This window comes from Egretta garzetta, unplaced genomic scaffold (genome assembly GCF_000687185.1).
Source record: "Egretta garzetta isolate BGI_Z169 unplaced genomic scaffold, ASM68718v1 scaffold273, whole genome shotgun sequence".
NCBI lineage: Eukaryota > Metazoa > Chordata > Aves > Pelecaniformes > Ardeidae > Egretta > Egretta garzetta.
The window spans coordinates 527551-541154 of NW_009259236.1; the positions used below are offsets into that span (position 1 = coordinate 527551).

The window sequence follows — 13604 nt, forward strand, 5'->3', positions numbered from 1 at the left end:
AGCCAGGCCCGCGACTGCGGGCACCCCCCGGGCAGGGGGGCGAGGGGAAGGGGCGCCCAGCGCCCCCGTCTCCGTGCCCGGAGGCCTGCCATCAGGCTCCCACAAAGGTCTCTGGGTCTACAGGTGCCGCGCTGGTCCCTGAGGGCTGGGAGGCTCACGCCTCCACCCGCGCCTGCCAGTGTGGCGCAGGTAAGGAGCAGCCCTGGCGTGGGTGGCTGAAGGCCTGGCTTGCTGTCTGCTGGGACACTTGGGATCCATCGCTGTCTGCAGGGACTGTGAGGTCCTCAGGGAAACAATGAAATGCCCGGCTCTCCACAAAGCAGCGTCGGGGTGTCGGTGACATCTTGGTGCTGCTGGGTGAGAGGCCAGTGGCGCTGGTGGCATGGTCCTGGCTGACTGTGGTCCTTCTGGGGCTTGCAGGGTACCACAGCATGAGAGGGCTTGTGGCAGCGCACACACTACCTGTTTCACTGCTGGGTTTTTTTTCCCCAGGGCTTTGAAGGAGACAAGGAGGGCTTTATTTCACCTCCAAGCTACTCACCCTACTTCAGAGAAAAAGAGCCTCCCGCCATTTTGCCATGCCACAGGAAAAGCAGAGGTAAGGTGGGGTGAGCAGAGGTTACTGACACAGCTGTTGAGCAGTGTGATGTTTTGGGAATAGCTACAGGTCGTGGGATAGTGTTTGGGCGCTGGGCAAATGGAAGTAAGGGAACAGGATTGATTTGGCACTGGGGGAGCAGAGTGAAATGTTGGGAAGGTGACAGACGGTTGGGAAGGTAGTAGAGGGAAGAGAACCTGTAATACCAAACAGAGAAAAACTTTCTCATTAATTTTTGGAGATGAATGAACACCAACTTCCTTATATGCTAGGAGCAAGCAGAGAGAGACGAATCAAAAGACAGGACACAACTACTATTTAACTGCTGTGTCTTAAATTGTGTCATCTGGGAAGTCTGGCTATGACTGTTGATCTTGTGATGAAGTCTTGCTAATGATTCTGCTGTACTGATTGTTGTTACTACCTCCATGCTTTGCAGGCATTGAGAGCTACAGGCCAAGTACTGTATGGAGGTAAATACTAGTTGTATATGGACACCTTGCTGAAGTGGCTATGGAGCAGAGCTAGCTATTTACTTCTCAAAATCCAGACATATCAAATAACATACATTTAAAAGGTAATTATGCTTTTTTAAAAAAAATCTGCTTATTGTGGGTTCATCAAGTTATATTCTATAGATGTTTTGAGGAAATGTAAATTTTCTATGTGGGTAGTCATGTGGTGAATCATATGTACCATCTCTGCATGTAGATAATTATTAACTGGATGGATGCTGCATTTGGAAGGTGCCTATCTTCTATGAGTTAACATAGAAAGTTCTAGTAGACTTCTAACATGTGCTCTAGGAGGAAAACCCTTCTTCAGATGAATTTAAGTGGTCTACTATAGTTCTGCAATGCATCCATGTTATTATTAATGTATATTTTAATATGTAAATACTTATTTTTATTTATGTTAGTATTTTTATATTATAAATACATTCAGGGACTACATCTAGCCTGCTTATGTTTTGTATTGCAGGTTTGTATTTCTTTCATTAAAAAAAAAGAAAAAAAATGATGACTTGTAGATTTGAATGCAAACATGTTGTCAGCAAGTGGGCTGAGTAGTGGTACAGCTTTTCTCCCATCAATGTGAGGGTGTTTACCATGTTAATGGGGACCTTCCCATTCTCTCACCATAGATACCGTTTTGGAGCCTGCATCGTTTCTGAAGAAAATGTGGATTTAAGGCACATGTGCTTGATTACGGTGTCTAAGAGATCATGGTAATTTAAAATGCTCTTTGCAATCCATTTGTTTTCGCAAAAATGTCTTTTGGCTGTGCCTGGGCCTTCCCATCTCTGAGCAGCAGAATGAATAAAGAAACAGTGAGTTATCACAAAGATATAAAAGGAGACAGTTTTATAACAGTGAGAGTATTTCTAAGCGTACTTCACAATTTATGACATCATAAGTCACCTCTTCACAGATGGTGAGGTAAAGCTTTTTTAATGCTTGAGAGACTCTTATTATTCTAAGAGTGCCTGATATACATAAAACCCTTTTTTTTTTAAGAGAACATTTCGTTGTGGTTGGAATTCAGGTTTTGGTTGTAAAAGTGACTTCTCATTAGGACTCCTCAATATGAAATGCCTTGCAGTAAAGGAAAGGAAAATACCACAATTGTATCATTATCCCTAAGCGTATTAAGAAAATTGAGTCTCTGCAAATAACCCTGCATTTACTTACCAATATACTGAGCTTGACTTTGTAGCCATACTCCAGAATCCAGTCTGTGGTGCATATACATGTCACAAATTGTAGATATGTTCTTTTTATGCTCTTTTAAAGTAGTCGATGTGTTCTTTTTATGCTCTTTTAAAGTAATCTCAAATTTCTCAAGTATATGGAGGTATTTCTCACTGCTGGGAATATTAGATAAATACTGGCAGACCAGTAGTAAAGCAAATCACTGGAAACTAATGGAAAAATTATTTCACCGGTGTCAGTGCAAAAGAACTCAGCTGAGGTTACGTTCTGTTTGGATACTTCTTGTTTTCATTGGAGATGTTTCAACCGGAGATGTCTCAATTAGGGACAGGCTACCGATGTCGTGTCATACGCAACAATACATCTTCACCTGCTCATGCTTGATGTTGTTTCCAATGAAATAAACACAGGCATTACTACTTATTTTAATATTCTTGAGAGCAGAGCTCTGCTGGTTTTGGTTTTGGGGGTTTTTGTTGGCAAAGTAATTCTTTTTTTGGCACATGCTATGAGTTAGCGTTTCACTTGAATGTGAGTTAAGACACAGCTTGAAAGCGAGGCTATTTTAATTGATAGAGCTTTGGGGAACTAACTTTTCTCCTTCTTACAAATTAATGAAATTGTCTAGATTAAATCAATTTAAATGGAGTGAGACAGTGAGATAATGTGCTAGCCTTTCTATCTGAAAATCTCTCTGCTATTTAGATTGATGGCACCAGGCCAGTCTCTAATGGATGTGTTTGTCTACATTACAGAAGAACTTCCTGCAGTCTTGACTTTTGCTTCAGAGAGGTTGAGGATTTGGAAGGTACATTTTTGTACCCTGGAATGAAAACATGCTAGTAGAGCTATGCATAATACCTGTTTCTATTCTGCACAGGAATTTATTGCATTTATAATAACCAGATTGACATCTGTGTTTTCGCTGACTACTTGAATGAAATAAAGAATGAAGTGTTAGTGGCTCAGCATGATCTCTGATTTTGAGGAGGGCTGAAGAGATGTTTAAAATAATCTTCATACCTTTCTGATTCTGGGCTGTATTATAGAACACAAGCATTCTGTGCATTGGATACTGAAGAGCATACAGCGGGATTGAAGTCCAAACTATGCTTCTCCCAAGTTTTATCAGTGTCTTATATCTAGTATCGTACGTGCTTCTGTTGGCGGTCATTTTCCATCATGAATTTTCTTGTTGTCTGTGCTCTCAGCTGCATGCAACACCTCCCTCCTTGCTGAATCGCTGGCAGCACCGTGTAATCAGCTCATGCAGTATTTCTTTAAATCCCATTTTCAGACGTTTCCTGGTCTGTACGTCCTGCTCCACATCTGCACATCTACTCCTCCTGTAGAGACGTTCATTTGTCTTCTGACGGGTTACAAACTTCCTAGTCATTAATCTATTGTCTAATTGCTTACCTGTCACATCTGCAAGTGTCTTTTTACACCATCACTCATTGCTGCTGTGGAAGACACAATACTGGGCTGGATGGACAAATATGCATGCCCAGTAGTTTATTTCTTAGGTTCATACTTCAGGTACACTGTCTGTACTACCCTGCTTTAGCTTATGTAATGGGTTGTAAAGGAGACCACAAGGTCAGAAGCACATGTTGTCAGTGAAATGAGACATTCATTTTCCAAACACATCGTATTTTCCTCAAATGTTTCTATTCCACTGGAAGCATTATAATCCAAGCTTTGCTCTACAAGAAAATACATGAATGTTCTGCCATACGGTATCTGCAAGCATGAGCATATAAAAAGTTACTGAAACCTGATAAAATGCTCTCAAATATGATCAGTTAGAGCTTAGCCAATTTCACTGAAGTCTGCGGGTTAGCAGGACCACAAGTTTACTTGTTTGTGTGGTAGTGGAAGCTTGAAGCGAAGAGATTAAGGATACACTTCTGGATTTATGCTATGTTGCAACTGTAATGACTGCAAGAAGCTGAATGTGGTATAAAAAGACATAAAACATAAAAAAAAATTTTGCCCCAAAATATTGGAAAAAAATAATTGAGTGGTCCAGCTGCCATAAATTGGGTCTCTCATTCATTTGTCCGTGTCCTTGCAGAGGGGAAGTCTAGCAACCAGAATCTGCATGTATTTCTGGGCAGAATTTTGGTGCTTAGTCTTGACCCTACTAAGAGATTTCTGAGTGATTTTCAGATCAGCTCTGACTGCATTGTTTTCTAATGCGTGGTAAGATTTCATTGTTACTTACATCTTTGGATTTAGGGCTATAATCTGTTAATCCCTAAAATGTCATCAGATAAGCTGTTTAATCATAAGCAAAATCTGATCTTGATAGTCAATATGTGTTAACGCAGAATAGTTCAGACACACTACTACTTTGTAAGTATAGAAACTTTCAGATCTTTCTTTCACATTCATCCACAATTAAAAGTAGGTTTTTGTTGCAGTTTCAATACAGATATGATTGTCCTGAGGCATTATTGAAATCTCTCATGGAGTCTGATATTAAATTTTGGTATTGTAAAATGTCTTAATTTTGAAGAAAGTTTCTAAAATATTTATGATCTGAGGCACTCCATGGTGGCTTCATGATTAATTTTAAATTACTGATAGCACGATTATCTAGAAAGGCCCAAATACTGGTGTCACAACGCTCTCCAGTGTTCACTATCCATAGAGTGACATGACAGAAGTCCAGTGATGTTCTTCACTGTTTTGTTACACCAGGGAAGCCGGCAGTAACTCCTGTGAGTTTCGTTCATTTCTGCTTGGTAGGAAGCTGCTCTCACCAGCAGAGGGCACAGAGGACCTGATTTCGTCTGTAGAGGACACAGCAGAAAGGTTCAGAGAATCCCTCCTGGCTATTTTAGGGAAAAAATAACCCTATGAATTCCGTGTAGAATTAATTAGTATTCCAACTAGTAATGTTACCTCTGGGCTTAACTGCTGCGTGTTACTAGGCTTGTAAAAGCTTTGGTTGCTACACACGACGGCCCACCACTTTAGCAGTTCACTTGTCCCACTTGGTTCTCAAATGATGTTATTTGAGTTACAGGACTGGTTTGAGTTTATGAAGACACTGACTTATCCCTGTGGCTATCACATCCCACAGGATATTTGCATCTTTGCAACAACTAAACCCTGATGAATTTAGGAGGGGTCTTGTATTCAGACTGGCCCTTCTTGATAACTGACTGAATTCTTGTGTGGTTCCCAAAGAGGTGAGAGTGACCATGTACATCACTATTGCATTATTTTACCTATAGGTGAGGGTAGAGGGAGCCATTTGAACACTTCCAGTTAGAATTTCATGCTCAGAAGCAGTACTCTGAGCCAAACTGGATTTCCAGAAAAAGTATGTACGATTTGATCCTTTGTAATTCTTTCTGAGTCATCAGCCCTGTAGGAACGAGCCTCTGCACTTGGATGAAGCCTTTAAGGACCCAAGCTGGAGGCACTACTGACAACAAGAAAGAAAATGAAGACTGGAGTAGACCCAGGGTCATCCAGAAATGTTTCTGTTGCTCATCTCTGTTCTTTTGCCTCAGGCTGCTTTTTGACATTCAGTCCTCATGTTGTGAAATGCTGAAGTATGCAGACCTGCGTTTGTGATATGCCTAATATAATGGAACCTGTTTGTGGTAGATCTTGGATTTTGTCCTTGATCCCTGCCTGGCAGCTCATGTGCCAAGTGACATATGTCCACCCATTTAGTTCCTCTGGTTTTATGCTCGGAAGCTGTTATCCCCAGTCTGGGTCTCCCGGGAATTCCCTGGTGGTGTCATACCGCGCTGTTATTTGTACCTGGGGTGCTTGACTGCTGCATGAGACATGTGCAGTCTGCATTTCCTTCTCCCTCTCCAGCAGTACCAACCAGGCAGCAGAAAACCCATTGTTATATTTGGCGTTACATGTACAGCATATGTCAAAATTCTGCATTCAGGTGTAGAAATCTTGTACTAGCATTAATCAGTTTCCATGAGCTGTCGCAAAACAATTCATCCTGGTGCTGGATCACAACCCGCAGAGGGCAGCCTGACCTCACGTTTTACTCTAGCAATGTGCTCAGCTGCAGAATTCAGTCAGCTGCTGGCATCTCTATCAGTCTGTCTTGCTGTGGAATAAACAACTGAATATTTTGGAGAATTAGCATCAGCCCTAAACTCAGATTCAAAAGTGGACAAAAAAAAAAAATAATTGCTTGACTAAATTAAGCCTTCTGGTATTTTTTCTTTTTAAACATATCGAAAGAAAAAAACCTGCGTGAGGAAACTCAGCTAGACCTGAGGTTTAAATATCTCACAGATAAGTTTATTGGTAGATGTCAATAGGCAAGAGAAAGAAAATACCCAGAATATGTGTACCTGAATGTACTGGACCAGACTAACAGGAGAAGAAAAGTGGTTTTTTTCCAAATCTCTTCAGAAATCTTTCAAGATTTCAGTTACTGTTACCATGACTGTTAGACTGTGCCTTTGGCTGGTTGGCCCATGTTCTTTCCCAAGTGTGTCCTGAGTCCTTGTGAAACAGCCATCACAATTTCAAGGAGTTTGTGTCTAAAAGGATGTGTCTACATGCAGGCATGTGCCTTAGCTGTAAAACTGATCAGTGCCGGGGTCAGGACTAGGGGTTGCTGTCTTGACCTAGTATGACAAGGAACAAGGCATTCAGTTCCTGAAAAAGAGCCAGTCCTTTGTGTCTCTCAAATCAAATTGCATCTACCAGCTAATTAAGGAATGATCTTGATGTGCTCTGAAGGGAGGCCTGTCCAGTTCTATACTCCTCAGCCAGAGGGCCCTGCAATACAATGTTCAGAGTGGAAAATAAGTATAAAGAAAATAGCATGTGAAGAATTAAGGCAGCCTCAGCAATGCCTGAATTCTAGAAGTACCAGAAGAAACCTAAGTATCTCTCATGATCAGATGTCAGATTACTGATTGATGTACTTTACCATTGACATAGATACTTAATTTCTTTGGTCCCAGACTTTCTATCCCACGTAAGCATGGCTGTTCACAGCAGAATGCATATGTTTCTCAGTGTTTGGCTCATTATAACTGCAACTCCAGGTGAATTTTTGCTTCCGATTCCTAAAACTTTCTCTATGTATTGGAGTGCTGAGAGATTTTTACTCTGGTTTATTCACAATATCCTTTGCTATTCTTGCTATGTTATTCATAAACATCTTTGCTAATGTGAACTTTGACCAAGGAAATTTCTTTTTACATTGATAGCATGATATAAAAGTTACTCTACATAAAAATGCGTGCACTTTTAACCAACTCTGATTGCATAATTTAATTTGGTTTGGCCACAGCAAATTCTTTAGGGTAAAGGGTAAAGTAGAGCACACAGTGAGACAATGCCCTTACTTGATGTAGATCTAAAAACTCTAATTTATGATTAACAGCAAAGACAGTTTATGGGATTGTCTTTGTATCTCCTGTAGGCATGCATCGAATAAAAAATTAGAAGAAAAAACAATTTAGGAGTCAAGATTCACAGCTCTTGTTCGTGGCACATACTTCATATGGGAGCCTGTGAAAACCTGATGCAAAACCCGATTCAGTTTCTGCCGCTGGGATCTTCCTAATAAGAATCCACATGTAGGGGTGGTGCTGAAGTTCTTCAGCAGTAAATGCTGGCCAGCATTTAGCTGTTCCTTCCAAACCTGACTTTCAGAAACTAGTTTGTCATTTTGGCCTTTGTGCCCTAAGTTCCCACAGGTACGTTGGCCATTTTGGTGCAAGAGCAACACAGACTAGATATTAACAGGCTTATCTGGGGGCTTCTCCTTAGCTGCCAAGATTGCCAATATTTCTTGGTTATATGAAACCTATAGCATTTATGTGATAGCGTGATCTTACATGATCTGTGTATAAAATGTTTGTTTCTTGAGTCTAGTAGTCAGTACTGGCTCAGGATAACATAGGTTCAATATTCTATTTTCTGCCATCAAAGTGCATATACCACAGGCAACATGCAGGGTAGGATAACATGGAGAGGATTACGAAAATTGGTTCTACACAATGAAAAAAATAAGGAAGCTGACTTTGGGCTTTGTCTCGCTCAGAGAAACTTTCTAACTTTTTGATTTTTTTTTGTTTTTTTCTTTTTGTTTGATGGTTAAGTCTCTTTAAACATGTACATTTCTGATATTTGGGGAAAAAACTTCAATAAAACAATTCTATGAATATTTGGTGTGAGTAACTTGGAGCTCAATTCTTCTTTGAGAGAGATAGATGGGAACTTTCCTCGAAAGAGATTAGTGGGAGCTGGCCTTGAAGCTCACTGAAGTCAGTGAAAGGCCATGTATTTATGTGAATTTGCTGTTCATTACTGACTAACTGCAGGTTGTAGTAAGAGTCTTATATTGTAAGTAATATATTGTAAGTATATAAGTAAGAGAGCTGTCTTGCCTTCATGTCATTCATGTAACGGAGAACAATTTATTGTGAGCTTATTAAAATTCTGATTAAATCCATAAGACTTAGCAGTGCTGTAGATTTTGTTCCTTTCTAGTACGACTGCTATAGATCTGATTTCCCCAAGAAAGAAGCCAGTGGAGTTATGGTGGAACATGTGATAAAAACTTGTAGTTTCTGTCATTCTTCAGCATCCCAATTTTGGTTCAGTGAAATACAGTTAAATAGGTTATTCAGGCCAGTCCTGGCCATCCTTGCTCTTTGCCTTGCCCACAGAAGTTCTTTGAAGCTCGCTTCTGTGAGAATTTATCTTGTGTTCCAAAAAATCCCCTAACTTCTGTCACAACGATCTGATTTCAAGAGGAAACATACTGTGTTGTGCAAAGATGGGTATGTTCTGACTGATAGTTATCTGCATCAGACAAAGACATAATGCTGACTTCTGTCTGCTTTTTCATCCATGCTAAGTCATTCTCCCCTGATTTTAATGAAAAAAAAATATTTACAACGGATGGGATCTTAATTATTTTTAAAACCAGTAGCCTACTTTCGTACGTGACAAACTGGTTCCAAAGTGATGAGGGACAAACAATGAGATTATAAACCTCATTGTCCTGGGAATCGATGCTAAAAATATCAGTAGCTTATTTCTTCTTTTTGAGGGGATAGGGAGGGAGCAGGGAGAAGAGCAGGGACTGTAGGGACTGGTGCCAGCAAATTGATGGAAAGCCAAAGGCATAAAACTTGCAGTGTTATATTACACATATACAGCATATTACCAAGATGGTATAGTGTCTGACGTTAGGTGTCCTGAGTCTCGGTCCAAAAGCTACTGAAAAGCAAAGGGAGAGATTCTCACCCATGTTGCTGTGCAGGTCATGAGTGGGACAATGTATTGGCTGTCAGAGTTCAGTAGAAACAATTAATGTTTTCGCATTTCAAACTTATGAATCCAGCCTTCAGTGGGTTAGCTGGACATTATCATTCTTTTAAGTGTTTTCTGTTTGTCTAAACCTAGTTTACTTAATGAAAGGAAAGCTGAATTTTCTTTTATGTATTCACACAGTGGCTAAGTGACAGCAAGGTATGCTGCACAGAGAATACAGTCCACTATTTAGGATACTGTTCTTCGAAGATGCGGGTTCTATTCTTTGCTCTGACATAGATTTTCTCTGTGACCTTGGACAACATACTTAGCTCCTCAAGGACATTTAGGCATCTGAAAATACTGATAGGGGATTTGAAAACCCCTGTTATTTGGTAAAATATATTAATCTGTTTGGGCATCTCTAAAAAATCCCAAGGTGATGGCTTGCATCTCTTAAAGCCCAAATACCTTTAAAAATTACTTTAGTGGATCTTTTTCCACTGAGTTAGAAGCCTAGGCTGTTTGTACAGTCAATAGGAAAATGTAGGAGGTAGGATCCTGCTCCCCAGTTGACTAATTCAGAAGCCTCAGGTAGATGCCTGAAATAAAACAATGTCAGTCATGCTCCTTAATGGACTTCTAAAGTAGTCAGGAAATGTCTCAGTCAATCAAACAGCTCCACAGCTTGCCGCTGCTCAGAAGGTTCATCTCTTTTCCCTCTAATGGTTCCTCCTCACCCCTTCCTGGCTGTGCAGTTCTGCACTCGCCTTCTGTCAGCTCCAGTGTTTCTGTGAACCTTTGGTTTCTTTCTCTATTCTTCTCTATCCTTATCTGGCAGAAAGCTAACCCAGTGCAAGAAAGTGAGCGATTTTTGCTAATTAATAAGCTAAAGTTCCTTAAGGGTCAGACCAGCAGTGGTGGTGCTGCAGTGAGAGGAGCAGGAACAAATGGGTTGGAGTAAGAGAAGAGGGAGCACAGAGGAGGGTATGTGACCACCCCTTGCAGAAGCAGCAGTGAACTCTTGGATTGGCTTGTCCATCTTATCTGACTCAACATAACGACATACTCTTACATAAGTATCTGAGGTCTTCATCTGCAGAATAGTAATAATGGTATCTCACTTCTGTGTACCTCCCTTTTCCACCTTCTTCAGCTCCCATCCATGTTCCCTGGATATTGGCAGGATCTGCAGGGGCTGATTCAGCTGCACACGTGCAGATTGCCTGACTGGTACTTGTGGCTAATGAAGACATGTTCTCCAGAACTGGGAACTGTCGAGTTCCCGCTGCAGGTTTTCTCCTTCATTTTAATTTCTCTTATTCTAATATTTGTGATAATTTCTACAAAACTTGTAGGGATGTAGAACTCTTTCTGAATTATACCTTTTAGTCAAATTGAAATTCTCCATATCCAAATCTAAAAACTCCTGGAGGAGTCCATCAATGGACAGACAGGAGAATAAAACTCTATCAGCCTCAGTTCCTCTGGGAACCCAGCTAAAATCTCTTTAATAAATGAGTATTGTATCTGATCCATTTTAACATTCTCTTACTGACATGTCTGTTGAACTTCTCTGCCTTAGAGAAGGTACATGGACGTGGTAAATGGAATAAACTCCATGTTCTATAGAAACCCAAGTAACAAATGCCTTTCCCTTCCTACTTCCTAGCAGTATAAAGAAAGGAAGTTCTTCATTAGAAAGCTAATTTCTGTGTGTTCCTGAACCTTCTTTTTAAAGCAATCTATTAAGTAGCACACAGGAGAACCCTTGATAGTGCTAGTTAGAAACTCACTGAAGGAAGTGCGTAGGAAATGACTCAATTAAAAATACAAGATGCTGTCATACTACATTGACTGAGGAAAACCCTTGCATTTTGGGGCAAGAAGGAAAACTTGAATTGTTTGCAAGTGGAAAATTCTCCTAATTTCAGAAAAGAAGACATGGAAGGGAACTGTTTTTCGAGTGGATGTCAGATCACCAACTAAGGATAATGCCATGCGAGTTGGGAAGGAGAAGAACTTGAAATGTATTTCATTCCTGTTGGATTCAGGATTCAGAAACATTTGCAATGGACAAGAAAACAGAATGACATAATGAGTACGACTGAACTGAAGTGTGGGAGGTACTGGGGTAATCCACGGCAAATAGAGCTGAATGTGGCTAAAAGTCCTTGCTGCCTGTGAGCACGAACGCGAATCCAGATAAACAGCTGTGCCGATTCATTTTTTTGTGCATAGATCACCCGATGGGAAGGCACGTGCATGCTGTCCATTCTGCTGCTGTTTCCATGCTTTCTTACGCATCTGCACTCCCTGCTCCGCTGGCGCGGGGGGGAAGGTGAGCGGCAAGAAAGCACTGCCAGCGGGTTGCTCTGATAGAGCAGACAGGCTTTCAAACATCCCATACCCTTTCAAACGGCAGTGGGAATGTATGATACGTCTGTTCCGAGCATCCATTCTGCTCTGCCGACACACTGTGATGCAATCATGCCACCTCTCTTAGGAAGATTTTGGTAATTGGTTTGGGGTTTTTTTTGGATGGAAAAATTGTGTAGCCTTCTTGCTAGTATGAAGATACTTTGTGCGTGGTAGAGCAGGGTGGAGGAGTGTGATTCAGTCTCTCCTGTCATGCTGGCTTCTCACTGAACATCACAGGTCGCACTGTTTCTTACTTCATAGTTGCCCATTCTGAAATTGATAAGAGCCTGCTCTGATGTTTTAATTGCCCTATTCTGATGTGGTCTTCTAACCTGTTATTCTTGATAAACTAGATTGTTGGTTTGCTTAACTCTTGCCAGCATCTAATGAACTGGTGGCATAGGAGCTTTTTTTTTAGAGTGGCTTGGAAGTATTTGGCTTCCTTGGACTGGAGGCGAGGCTACCATGGGGAGGGGTCTCCACTAGATACTGATCTTGTCCTTCTGCGCTTTGCAGTTGGTTGCCTGCTGCTTTTATTAAGGTGCCAGGAGGAAGCCAAGTGCTCTTTTCTGTATGTTAAAGCTGAGATTGTTTTGCAGACAACATTGCTACAATTTTTATGTTTATATGCTGTTTACATACAGATATGCAGGTGTATAGAATCATAGAATCATTTGGTTGGAAAAGACCTTTAACATGATTTGGTTATGGTTGAGTCCAACCATACCTGCCAACTACTAAACCATGTCCCTAAGCACCTCGTCTGCCCATCTTTTAAATACGTCCAGGGATGGGGATTCAACCACGTCCCTTGGGCAGCCCGTTCCAGCGCCTGATAACCCTTTCAGTGAAGAAATTTTTCCTAATGTCCAATCTAGACCTCCCCTGGCGCAACTTGAGGCCATTTCCTTCATCCTATCGCTTGTTACTTGGGAGAAGAGATTGGCCCCCACCTTGTTACACCCTCCTGTCAGGCAGTTGTAGAGGGCGGTAAGGTCTCCCCTCAGCCTCCTCTTCTCCAGGCTGAACAACCCCAGTTCCCTCAGCTGCTCCTTCACTGATTACTTCTAAAAGGAGCTAATATGAGATTATTACATTTAGCTGGACTGTATCATCAGACCTGTACACCAATCTGACCTGTGTGCCTTGCCCAGGGACGGCAACACAGATGGAAGTAGACATGGACTTAACAAGTGGGAGAGGAAGCCTGAGATAATGGCTAATCTGAGCCGGGATGGGATTTCTCATCTGAAACTGCATAGGATATGACAGACAGAGAACAGTAAGTCATGACAGGCCTTGAAGATGAATAATGATATTTGAGGCAATAGAAAAAGGAAGTGCGTGGAGCTACTAAAAATTATTTTTGTGATAAAAAAAACCTAGTCAAGAAAAAAGATCCGAAACAAATGCTGTTAAGACAGCAGCTGTTCAATGTAGCAGTAATTCAGAAATAAGGTGCAGAGGCAAGGGCTTTTGTTTGGGTGATGCAGAGGGAAGATGGTGTTTTGGGGGCTGCAGCACCAGAATTCAGCAAGACTATTCAGTCTCATGGTGAGGAAGCAAAGGAATGACCATCAAAGAATACTTGGGCAAGACCAGAA

At 41.2% G+C, this 13604-nt stretch overlaps 1 long non-coding RNA gene across 1 annotated transcript; it reads left to right on the top strand.

Moving 5' to 3' along the window:
• Positions 1-496: 496 nt before the first annotated feature.
• Positions 497-3211, top strand: LOC118451994. Its single transcript, XR_004841616.1, has 4 exons — positions 497-598; positions 1038-1175; positions 1743-1826; positions 3066-3211. It is a non-coding gene; the product is annotated as an uncharacterized LOC118451994 (long non-coding RNA).
• Positions 3212-13604: the final 10393 nt, after the last annotated feature.